General features: G+C 36.9%; 1 protein-coding gene across 3 annotated transcripts in view; it reads left to right on the forward strand.

Moving 5' to 3' along the window:
- Klp98A (kinesin-like protein 98A) overlaps nucleotides 1-13,815 on the forward strand; it is a 150,963-nt gene that overhangs the window by 55,055 nt on the left and 82,093 nt on the right. The gene's annotated exons all lie outside the window — the stretch shown is intronic.

A 13,815-nucleotide genomic window follows, 5' to 3' on the forward strand; every position in this document is an offset into this window, starting at 1 on the left:
ATATAGCTATACCTGTAAACCCATATCCGGCAGCATTTCAGTACGATACTGCATATTTGCCCTTAAAGGGACTTATAGGCCTGCTGGAACGCTTGGAAAAATCATTTTTGCTAATATTTAAACTGCAGATGTACGAGAAGTTGCAGCTGTGATTTGTTGTAATTTTTACAGCGTTATAATGGATTATTTAGAAGTATTTTAACGTGTGAGACATAATTGTTAGATACAGTCATCGCAAGAAAAAATGGCCGAACTCTCGTTCGGGCCAGAATCAAAACTTTTAACTGTCAATTGACTTGGCCATTAAATATGTACAAAACTTCTCCTCTTCGGTGATTTCCCGCAACTTACGTTTTCCAAATCCGTTTTCCTCATAACGTCCAGATTTTTTTTAGATAGTTTCATTATTATTATTATTATTATTATTATTATTATTATTATTATTATTATTATTATTTTAATTTTGCATGCAAATGTATTTCATACTGTAATACAAACGCTGTTATTGTGATGTACCGAAGTGCATATGATATTGCCGTGCAGGAATTCTGCGTTATATGATGAAGGATCGGTGGAGCGGAGAAAAATTCTCTCCGGCACCGGGATTCGAACCCGGATTTTCAGCTCTACGTGCTGACGCTCTATCCACTAAGCCACAAGGATTCCAATTCCGATACAGGATTGAATCCTCAGTTTTCTCCGCTCCACCGATCCTTCATCATATTATAACGCATAATTCCTGCACGGAAATATCATATGTACTTCGGTACATCGCGTATAAAATCACTTTGTGATTTAAGATGGCGCTCATTCCGTCGGATCCCGGCCACTTAGTCACTCGTAATGAGTGCACATCTGCACATTAGTGTGTTGGACATTGTGCCACTGTCACACATCTGTGACACAGTGCATGAGGGTTGGCCACTAAAGGGAAACTAAGAAGTGGAGAACTGAGAGGATTCAATCCGGCATTGGTATTGGAATCCGGTATGGCTTAGTGGATAGAGCGTCAGCACGTAGAGCTGAAAACTCGGGTTCGAATCCGGGTGCCGGAGAGAATTTTTCTCTGTTCTATCCATCCTTCATCGTACAAACTCTGCCTTTTAGCACTATTTTATCATTTCAAGCTCTTTTTCCATTAATAATTCTTTATATAAAAGTAATTAAATTTTGCAGTTCATGACAAAAAATCACTTAAATATATTTATTACTTCTATTATATTCAACTGATAATGACAGAATTTATTCACGCACTCATTATGAATAAAATAAAGAAGGAAGCATTAAAATATTCAAAATTGTGCAAGATACCAGTGAAACCAATTTTCGCTGCACAAATTCCACCCTCAATTTAATATATCTACCAGCAAAAATAAAGGTTTTTTAATTCTAAAAAACTGTTCATGAATCGCATTTTTTTTCAGAATTTTCAAAATCAAATTCCTGGATATCAACCAAGAAAGGCCGTTACAGCTCTCAATGGACTAACGCTATAAAAATGAATTGCAATGTCATCGCAGTACGTAGTGTTCCTGGTAGGAACCAAGAATCCCGTTGCCGCGATTGCAACGAGTACGAAACCCTTGCTCAGGTTCTTGGTTGTTGCAGAAAAAGGGAACTGTTGCGGAACAATCGCCATCACTGGGTTAGAAGCCGAATTGCTGAATGTCTCAAGAAGTCTGGAAAGTTTGACGTTTATGAAGAAGTACATTGTTTTTCCTCTACAGGCTCTACCAAACGCGCCGACATCATAGCAATTGATACCAATCAAAAGATTGGCTTCATAATCGATCCTACTAAATTTGAAGAAACTGAATTACAGCCACAAGAAGTAGATCTAGAAAAGAAAAGACATTATGAACCCTGCTTTACTTATCTGGAAGAGAAATACCACATAGCTTTAAGACATTCCTTGTTAATTGTAAATAACCATCTATATATAAAAATAAATTATTCCTGTCGAAGATAGCTGCCCTCCCCAAGAAATAAATAAAAATCAAATAAAATTAAATTAAAATTAAAAATAGAATATTGTTGATCTACAATTAATTTAGGTGCTGTTACCGCTCGGTACCCCTTTTTCAAGGGTAGCTATCCTTTTTGGATTCTTCTCTATCTAATTATACCAAATTCCAGCGCAAAATTAATTCAAGATATGTAGAAATTAAATTTTGAATTTTACTAAATTTATACTAGCGGAAGATGTGCATAACCCCTTAACAATGTGCCTAGTTTGAGGGGAGGTTTCAACATGGACTCATTGGTTGTTTCCTCGTGTGTAATAAAAATTAATGTCCACACATGTGGAATAATGGTCAGCGCGTCTGCCGCGAAACCAGGTGGCCCGGGTTCGATTCCCGGTCGGGGCAAGTTACCTGGTTGAGGTTTTTTCCAGGGTTTTCCCTCAACCCAATATGAGCAAATGCTGGGTAACTTTCGGTCCTGGACCCCGGACTCATTTCACCGGCATTATCACCGTCATCTCATTCAGACGCTAAATAACCGAAGATGTTGATAAAGCGTCGTAAAATAATTACTAAAAAAAATAAAAAATAAAAATTAATGGCCAATGCTGGATTCCACCCGCGACCGGCGTTACCAGAAGCACAACATTTTTGTCTCTAGTCCTTATTAGGAAGAAAATTGCCTGCAACGTTTCGAAACAAGTTTTGTGCTCCAAAGTTGAGAGAGAATTATGCAAGCACTCCACATGGCAGCACAAAGTGTTCGGATCATACTGCACGTATCCTCGAGGAATGAAAGGTGATTGTGAATCATTCAAAGCTGACCTTGTATACCGCTGATAACCTCTGTTTACTTTCTAATCGTCTGCAGAAGAAAGTTTTTTTTCTCATATGGGATTAATCAATAAGGCTAGTGTTTGTGCAGTAGCATATGGCATTTGTTGAACTAGAATGACTGAGAAGTGTGCACACCCACGCATAAATAACAAAGTTACGCCCTGGGTGCTATCCGTGTCAACAACACGCTGCTGTTATACCTGCATGCTCACGATCAGCTGATGCGAGGCCTCAGGGCTGCCAATACAGGCGCATTAAATTCACCAACCGAGTTCTTTATTTGACACGTCTCTCTTTATATCTTGTCCACTAATATAATATATTATAATACACGAAAATTAATACGGGAATAAAAACAAAGAAAGCAATAAAGACAAAGGAAAGAACATAATAAAAAATAACATGAAATAAGAAAGGGAAGATAAAAATGATAAAACTTTATTTGATTTTTATTTTTTCTCTAGTTTCTGTTGAATTGAGACCCTCATAATGCAGCAGTACGAGTGGAAGCGAAGTATTCGCAGAAAATTTGCCATACAGCCTGTTTTATCCAGCACAATTTGCACAGAGGCTGCTGGGAATCGAACCCGAGTCTGGATAGCCGGTCCCTAGGGTCGAAACCCGGACTTCCAGAATACAAGTCGGGACGATGATCACTGCGCCACCGAACTCGATGAAATGTAACAATTATAATAATTGTTAATTTTATTCAACCCAGCTTCCTGTTTTTGTTTATATTATCGTGCATGTATGAAATTGTATTTAACCTTTCTCGTGAGGTTGAAGTAGACAGATGTGATCGATGGATACCGATAAACAGGTAGACTTCGAAAGAAAAAGTTGTTTCCTATCCCGTGATCTATCAATCATTCCATAAGCGTTTGGTAGTTTTAGAATAATATTAATTATTTCCCAGATGTTTCTTTAGATGCAGTATGTGTTGTTTTTACTACCCGTATTCCCACAATGGTAACTTTTTTTCTCCATTTGCATATTTAATTTTCTTGATATGTCCAGGTTTACCCTAAATAAAGCAATTTGCTCTTTTCTTCTTGGTATCTGTTTAAGATCTGTGGTTTGAGAGACACTTGGTACAATTGTCCTTGGTTCATATCAGCGTCTTCTTTTCCCTCCATACCAACATGAAAAGGGATGTGTCCACACTTGTGAAGTAACGATTAGAGCGTCTGGCAGCGAAACCAGGTGGCCCGGGTTCGATTCCTGGTCGGAGCAAGTTACCTGGTTGAGGTTTTTTCCGGGGTTTTCCCTCAACCCAATATGAGCAAATGCTGGGTAACTTTCGGTGCTCGACCCCGGACTCATTTCACCGGCATGTCATTCAGACGCTAAATAACCTAATATGTTGATAAAGCGTCGTAAAATAATCTATTTCTTCTTCTTCTTCTTCTTCTCCCTTCAAGGTTTAGGTGATATCACCTGTTCCGGTCTCTATCGTCCAGCCACCTCTTGCGAGGTCTACCTAGATCCCTTTTCCCGATCGGGCGATAATTCATTATCTTCTTTGGTAGCCTATTCTCTGCCATTCTGTCAACATGATCTTTCCATTTTGTTTTATTTTCTTCTACCATGTCGTGTACTGAGAAAATATTTAAATCTGATCTTATTGTTTCATTTTTTATTTTATCGGCTTTAGTGCATCTTCTTACGTATCTCATAAATTTCATCTCTGCTGATTGTATACGTGATTCTTCTTTTTTTTTGTTATTGTCCATGATTCAGAGCCATATATAAGAGTAGGTACAGCCATAACTTTATAAAATTTCATTTGAGTTTCTTTTCTCGCTTTTCTTCCTAAAGTTCTTCCAATTGTTCCACATATCATCTGAAATCTATTAACTTTCTTCTCAATATCTTTCTCATAATTAAAACTAATATCACATCCTAGATAATTGAAGTGGGATACTTGTTCTAAAATGTTTCCATTTACTATTATCTTAGATCTAACAGGATTTTTCCCTTTAAAAGCCATTATCTTTGTTTTGTTTGCAGATATAGTTAGATTGTAAAATATTGCGTTTTGGCTTAATCTATACACTGCTCTTTGTAGGTTATCTTCTGTTTCCTGGATAATTATTTGATCATCAGCGTATAGTAAAGTATTTAAAGGTGTGTTAGATTATATTTTAATCGCAGTCTGTATTTCATCTTTCCACTTCAAAACTAGATCGTCAATATATAAATTAAACAGAGTGGGTGATAAACTGCACCCTTGTCGAACACCTAAATTTGTTAAAATTGCTTCTGACACTTTAAAACCTGAGCTAATAACTATTTTGGTATTTACATATAAACTCTTAACGGCACTAATAAGGTGCTTAGGAAAGCCTCTTATTTCCAGTATTTTCCATAAAAGGGGTCTTTTCACTTTATCGAATGCTTTTTCATAGTCAATGAATGCTAAGTGGGTTTCCAAACCAAACTCTCGACGTTTTTCAATAATCTGCCTCATTATAAATATATTATCACTAGATGAGCGTCCTTTTCTAAAGCCTGATTGTTGTAATCTATTTAAAAATGGAAAGGGATCCATTGTATATGAATTTCGCTATATTTTATCACTATTTTTAACTAGTATGCATTTTTAGAAAAGGAATGTCTTTTAGGTCTTGATATTGTTTTACATGTTCTGCGTGAAACTTAGACTATCTGTAAGTATTCAAATTTATTTGTTATTTTTAATGCTTCTGGTATATGTTTAAGTTGTGCTCTAAATTTAGAGAAGAATTCTATATGACATCTGCTTTGTTCATGAAACATACCGTCATAACCAGGGTACCGAATCCGGCCGCTCGCGCTGAGCCACTGACGCGACGATCTTAATGTTAATTCTAATCGTATTTGCTTTAGTGATTCTGTGTTCAGTTTCTTTCACTGATTTGTTGTTGTAGTTTGAGATGGAATTTGACATTTGGTAGTATTTCGAATGGCAAAGTACGGAGGATGTCATAAAAAGATGATGACAATTGTGATGGTGATTGTGATTGTTATGACAGTGTAGAATAAGACGGAAAAATAAGAAAAATAACAAGAGGGAGGAGAAAAAAACATGCATAAAGGAAAGAAAAACGAAGAAAAATATATTAAAAGGAAAGAAAAACGAGAGGATGGCGATACGATTAAAAAGAAGAAAAATAAGAGAAAAATGATAGTTGTGGTTTCGACTGTAGTGGAGGAGGTAAATGAGTAAGAGAAGAGATTAATGTTATTTTCCTTTATATCTTATTTTGGCCAGATATGACGTGGATTCAAATATTCCCTCTTCAGCGTTATAGATTCTTTACATATAAACCGAGAAACATTCATTGCAGTGTTACAAAATACATTCAAATGCAACCAACTAAACACAACAGTCGGAGAAGTTGCCGAAACTGAAAGGGATCTCATTGTTTTATTCTATGAAAAGAATGATTAAGTTTTTGACAGACCGCCTTGTGTAAGCGGCAACGAGCTAAACAGGACAGTCGGAGAAGTTGCCGAAACTGGAAGGGATCTCATTGTTTTATAATTATATCAAAAGAATAATTAAGTTTTTGACAGACCGCCTTGCATAAGCGGCAACCAGCTAAACAGAACAGTCGGAGAAGTTGCCGAAACTGGAAGGGATCTTATTGTCTTATAATTAAAGTATATGAAAAGAATGATGAAGTTTTTTTACAGACCGCCTGGCATAAGCGGCAACCAGCTGAACAGAACAGTTGGAGAAGTTGCCGAAGTTGGAAGGGATCTCATTGTTTTACAATTTTATGAAAAGAATGATTAAGTTTTTTTACAGACCGCCTGGCATAAGCGGCAACCAACTAAAGAGTACAGTAGGAGAAGTTGCCGAAGCTGGAAGGGATCTCATTGTTTTATAATTATATAAAAATAATGATGAATTTTTTTTTACTGACCGCCTTGCATAAGTGGCAACCAGCTAAACAGAACAGTTGGAGAAGTTGCCGAAACTGGAAGGGCTTTCGTTGCTAATGTAAAGTAAAGTAAATCCATGGCGCTACAGCCCTTTGCAGGGCCAAGACCGACCAGCGGGCTGCTGGCCTCAAGCCCACATGTCGAAGCAGAGGTGGACGATCATCTAACCAGAATGGAGGTATCGTGTGGTTAGCACGATGATCCCCCCAGCCGTTATAGCTGATTTACGAAACCGGATTTTCGCTACCTATCGTAGCTCCCCCAGTGCATCACGATGCTGAGTCCCGTACACTGGCCGAAATTTCATGAGAAAATTTCTTCCCCCTTGAGGACTCGAACCAGCGCGCATGCCGCAACGCGAGTCCCAGGCGAGATGCCTTAGACCACGACGCCCGGCGCGGGAAGCTTTATAATGTAGCCCTAATAATATCGCCACAGCACACATCACAACCATTCTACAGATTACGACGGATACAAAACTCAGCCTCTATGCCAGCGATGGGGAATGTATGAGGTAGCTACTCATGTTGACTACTCTGTTTACAATACGAGTTCCCCGTCCTTTCTCTATGTGGACGATATGATACTGGAATCTTCAGACAGAGAAGATCTGCAAGCAACGCTGATAGAACTAGAAAAATGTGTGAAGAATAATCACCTCACAATCACCTTGAAGAAGTCAATCCCGATGACATTTAGAAAAGAAGGAAAAAATTCAGTAAAATATACCCTCACTCTGAATGATGAACCTTTGGCAACCGTCAGCAAGTTCAGATATCTTGGAATAACCCTGCAAACCACAACAAAGTCATTTAGATACCAGATACAAGAGAGAACTGCAGCAAATACATTATTTTTATTTTATTTTATTGAGCTTCCTCAAATTAGAGGCTGCCATTAGACAAAGCATACAAAACAATACAAGAACAAATAGATGATGAAAGATAACAGAGTAAGAAAAAAAAGTAAACAAGTACACAAACAAACAATGGCAGTTTACAGAATAAAAAAAGAAGGTAAGTAAGGTATTTGACTGCAGCAGCCACGATGGCTATGTACTCCGACAAAGAATCTGCCACCTTAAATTGGCAAAACTTCATTTCTCACACCAGTTTATTAAACTGTGTCGGACTGTAAAGAAAACAACTATCGCAATATCCATATTTTATATGTTGTGCAATATTATATTATTATTTGGAGGGAGGCTCCCCAATCTAACAGTAATTTATAATATGCATTACATATCCCTTCACGCTTTAAATGAAATGTATCACTGTAGTTTAATTCCCAATACAGTATACTGTACTGCAGTAAATGTTTTGCAACTTTGAACTACAGCAAATAAGATCGAAAAAGAAAGAAACAGTACTATGCCATAACATTTTATTCTAGGTCTACAGTTATGCAGTACTGCAATTTACAGTTTTCAACTTAACCTTTACGTTCAGGTGCCATGTCTCTGGAAACAGAACAACCGATTGAAGTGAAGAGAATAATCCTACTAACCCCATCATGTGTCGAATACAATTTCACGATCGCGGAAACCTTGGACCCATCAGACAGGTTAAATTTTATGACTGTTTATCCACGCGCTTCCAGCTAACAAGGGGTAGCCGGCTGGGCTAGTGGTAGCCTACGAAACCCTTATTGTCTTCTTTCTTGTTAAGGAATTTCTCAAAACTAAATTTTCCATTTTTGTAACACATTGGGTCTTGAAAACCAAGTTCTGTCCGCAGTCAGGAGGTGAAGCAAGCTTTAGGACTGTGAAACAGCTGTCCATGTCCGTGTCTGAGAGTGTCCGTAAACGAGAGTTAAATTTATCACTATTTCTGTATTATTTCAGTTGGGACATAAAAATCTGTCCGTATATGAGGATTGTCCGTAAGGAGAGGTTTCACTGTATTGTGAAATTTCAGTTGTCCTACCTTATTTTTTCTATTGTTCTATTAAAATTATAGCATATAGCCTGTTAACCTGTTGTATCCTATAGGATACTTAGGAATTTAAGGCTTAACCACAGCAATGGTGCTTTTCAACACCACCATCTCCCCCATAGCAACTTACGGACTGGAAACAATCTGGGAAAAAGTGACGCGCTTAGAGACCTGGAAAAAACTGAAAATATCAAATCTCCTTTTCTCAAATGTGCGCTGAGTGTGGGGAAAACGAAGAATGGTCTATGAATTGGATAAGGAGACTTTCGATATTGAGGATCTCAGAACCCGAATTCTACTGATATCTAGTAGGGAACCCTTCATTGAACACCTGAAGAGAAAAGCGTAGAAGAGAGAGGCTAGACCAACGTAATGTTGGACCAAGGAAAATGAGGAACAAAGACACGTCCTAACACGTCTCGCCATCCACGGTTTCCGTCACAAAATATGCAGGGACGAAACTTATAACCACAGTGATAGTTGTGTGTACGAATTAGCCTATGCGGCCAGAGATGTAATAGATATCGCATAAGTGTGTCATAACAGACTAAGAACATTAAGTGATCATCATCACCCATCACTCATCTATCGCCCATCGCCATAATCAAAGAATGATAATAGTACATTATGCAACGAGCCTATAATGGTAGTAATTAAGACGCAAGTATGTTTATGAAACGAGCGCAAGCGAGTTTCATAATTTTCATACGAGCGTCTTAATTACCGTTATAGGCAAGTTTCATACGACTTTTTATGCTCGACCATAATTCTAACTTGAAATTATTCATAAGTATTTATGTTATTGTTATGTGAGTGAGGAACGGAACTGACCTTGTGCAATAGCCTACCTCATAAATTGTGAGATGTGCGCAGACGCGAAAGTATTGATTTTTTCCGAGAAACAAATGTCATTGACCTTGATATAATCTAGAGAGTAATATAAACATTAATCTTGATATAACCTTGAAATTGAATTCGACATTGAAAAACGAGATGAAAAATTGAATTTATTTGAATATTATTTACAATTAACGCTAATTACTATAGTAACAGAACATAACATTCTGGGACAGTATTGGATTTCCAGCCTCCGTGACGTTTCGCTAGTTGTCTTTCGATTGCATATCCGAGAATAATAGATACTTGCGCTTTCATATTGCTACAATGGCGTATTCTGATTGGTTGAAGAACTGAACTTTAATGATTAGGTGTACTTTAATAAAGTCCATTAAAGGGCTGCTACCAAGTGTATAATTACTACATTTCGGCATGGTCGAGCATAAATATTTCTTTACATACCGCCTTGCATAAGCGACAACCAGCTAAACAGAACATTCGGAGAAGTTCTCGATACTGGAAGGGAAGTTTAATAATTGTTTTGTAATGTCAAAAGAAATATTTTTTTTTTCACGATAGTGTGTTTTCTCGCCTTTACAGCAAACGACCGCCACGGTTGAAAATTGATTTTGCTGAATTCAGAGTTGCCAACCTAGATAAGTATGTTAAAATCCCTACAATGCGTGTAAAATTCATACGCAAAAGGCAATGTTAAAAAAATGGTTTATTTAACGACGCTCGCAACTGTAGACGTTATATCAGCGTCGCCAGTGTGCCGGAATTTTGTCTCGCAGGAGTTCTTTTACACGCCAATAAATCTATTGAAATGAGGTGCTTAAATGTCATCGACCTGGGCCGGGATCGAACCCGCAACCTCGAGCACAGAAGCCCAGCGCTATACCGACTACGCTACCGAGGCCGACAAGGCAGTGTTAATTAATATATATTATACGAAACAAATCACTGCATTTGAAATGCACTGAACTTTATTCAAAATTCAAACAATTCAAACTTCACTTAACAGAAAGAAATAAAAATTATCCGATTGAACACGAAATATTACAAGTACCTGAATCATTTTTACTCCTTCACATTGAAGATGATGGTGAAGTTTGTACGTTGGCCAGATTGCTTACTTTCAGTCAGCTGTTCATAGTGTAATGTACTTACTGTATATTAAGATTTTTAAAAATATTATTTTCAAAATATACTATCGTGCAAAAAATACTATACAATACACATTTGGGAAGTGCTTTACAAAATCTCAGAAATTGAAAAACTCGCTCTGCTCTTTTTTCAAACTTTTCCTCAATTTTGTAAAACGCACTTCCCAACCTTGCATCGTAATAATATACTACTAACCGTACCCGTGTGCTCCGCTGCACCCGTTAGAAATAAATATAAAGTAATTACATAATTAAAATAGGACGATTGATCCAGGGAACATTCGTGTTTGATAGAGGGATAAATCGTTTATTATGTTACTTGATTTAAATTGTATTTAAAAAATTAAAATGCGATCATTTTGATCCAGAGACCACTCATTCGGTCATAAAAATTATTTTAGGAAATATAGGAAACGAATGCCTATCAAGTTTTCTGTGCATAAGAAGCTATTTTAATCTTACCTGTCCTCGATTCACTCAGAAGTTACTGTAATAACATTATAGCATTATGTCCATCCAGAGAAACTACACTTGCCAATGGTGAACTAATAATTAATTATACAAATCGGTTAATTTAGCTTCCGACATTACTTCATACAAACACAGAAACATTCTCTGTAGGCTGTTTCATAACTTTCGATTGTTGTTGTCCAAGGCCCCTTATAGAAGAAGTCATTTGTTTTTTATTTCATTACACCGCCTTAGATGGCGTTGTTATTGTAACTTTGAAACTCATTTATCTCATTAAATATCGGGCCTATGAAAATTTTGCATAGAATAAAACTTATCGGAAATTAGTTTTAAAGAAACTTTTGTTATGTAATATTTTTCATGAAAATTAATAATAAGGGAGATATTTCGATTTATTTAATTCAAGTCCCCTTATAACCCCCCTTTTAAATAAACTATTTTGAATGCCATATAGCCTAAATTCTAAGTTACAACGAACTTAATTTATATTCCAATTTTCATGTAAATCGGTTCAACCATTATCGCGTGAAAAGGTAACAAACATCCAGAGAGACAGACAGACAGACATACAAACAAAAATTTCAAAAAGGTGATTTTCGGTTTCAGGGCGGTTAATTATATATGTTAGGACCAATTATTTTTGGAAAATCGAAAATTACCAGAAAAATTTCGGCTACAGATTTATTATTAGTATAGATTGTACAGACCGCCTTGCTTTAGCGACAACTAGCTAAACAGAACAGTCGGAGAAGTTGCTGATACCGGAAGGGATGTTCAATATCGTTTTGTAATGTTAAAAGAATGATAAATTAATACTGCGTGTTCAGTTCAAAGTGTGTCATGGCTCGCTGTATGCCGTCATGTGGCTAGTCGTTGAGCCTAGAGAATTCAATCTTCCTCCACTTCCACAGAGGCGTATTACTTATGTGCCAGAGAAGTTGCCTAGCAAGTACGGCGTTCATTCTGAAGAGTATTTACCGATACGTACGGTAACACCTGTAGTGGCAGGTATGTGAACTGTTTGGAAACACGTACTGAGGTGAGTTTTTTCCTTACTGTCGGGATATGTGGAGAGGGTTAAGACGATTACTTACGTACAGCATTTGTTGACATTAACTTCAATGGTCAACATGGACACGGAGCATTTGATTTGTATTGTGGAATGTTGCCGTACGCAACCAATGATAACAAATACCCTGCGTACGACTTGCCCGCGCAAAACGCAGTTCGAAAGAGGTTACGGTAGCACCCAGACTATACAGACCGCCATCTGTTGCTACGACGTTCAAGTTAGAGCGTACACGTTCTCAAGTTCAGATTGAACGCCTTGATTAATAGGCAACTTCTCTGACATAAAAGCTGAAACTCGCTTCTAATCGCTGACTCAACAGTGACGTCATGACACACTTTGAAATGAACACCCAGTATTGTTTTCAGACCGCCTTGCATAAGCGACAACCTGCTAAACAGAACAGTCGGAGAAGTTGCCGATACTGGAAGGGATGTTTAATTGTTTTGTAATGTCAGAGTAATGATAAAGATTTTTTTTTTATGTTGGAAGGCCCATTTCGACATATTGAATATTCCAGAGGAAAATTCACTAGACGATTACATCCGGAACTTTAGATGATCTCACCTACATAGTTCCGTACAGCCTCTCGTATCACTGTATAAACATCATTTACGCTCTCATTGAATTGATATCCTGTCACACGTGAATGCAATGCAGGAAGTTGGACCAGTTGAAAACTAATACTGAACGTAAAAATAGAAGAAGAGTTTGAGTCCATCCATTAGTTTGGGAAAGACAGAATCGAGGACTATTCCATACCTTGTTTGATGATTTATATCAGGACAATAAAAATATTAATTTAAAATTACGCAAATGAGGAACGATATAGCATAAAATATATTTTTGTTTACGTTTTAAGAATTCAAAATTAAATATAATAGGCACCAAACATGAAAGCAATCATAGAACGTACGAGTAATTCAACCAATATACTAGAAATAGGTGTCTGTAGGGTAATGGCAAAGTCAAAGACCGTGGTGTAATTGAACCCAGGTTCGAACCTGAGATCAGCTATTTTTTTTCTCTCTTTATTAATATTTTATTTAGTACGTTATTTCAGATGCGTTATTTTAACGTGAAATAAAGGGGATTTTACTACATAAATAAAATATCCGTAATTCGCACTAGTCCAGCAGTTTAGTAGTCTATGGTTAATTATCATTATCATTATTATTATTATTATTATTATTATTATCATTATGTATTATTCTGTCGTGACATATTTTTCTAATTAAACCTGTACACTGTCATGACGGTGTAGGGCCTGAAGCAAGGTCTGAATTTCAAAGCTTTTTGGACGCTTGTTCAAAACCACTTTTTCGGTATATCAAGGATGCTGAAAATGTGTATTAGTTTCGCAGAAATCTCGAAATCGAATTTTGCAATATCACAAGATTTCTTCTGTAATGGCACAGTATCAAAATATTACGAAAGTAAAATATATTTAAAATTCGTAATACTCGTATAAGCTATTGTAGAGCGTATTACAAATCTTCACCGACAGGAAGTCAAGGTAAACAGGATTCAGTTATCATGAACCTTATTTCATTTATACTTAAGTGAAAGTGTCAAAATTTGACCAAATTTACAAAATAACAAAAGCC

The sequence above is a fragment of the Periplaneta americana genome, chromosome 2 (genome assembly GCF_040183065.1).
Source record: "Periplaneta americana isolate PAMFEO1 chromosome 2, P.americana_PAMFEO1_priV1, whole genome shotgun sequence".
NCBI classification, from domain to species: Eukaryota; Metazoa; Arthropoda; class Insecta; order Blattodea; family Blattidae; genus Periplaneta; species Periplaneta americana.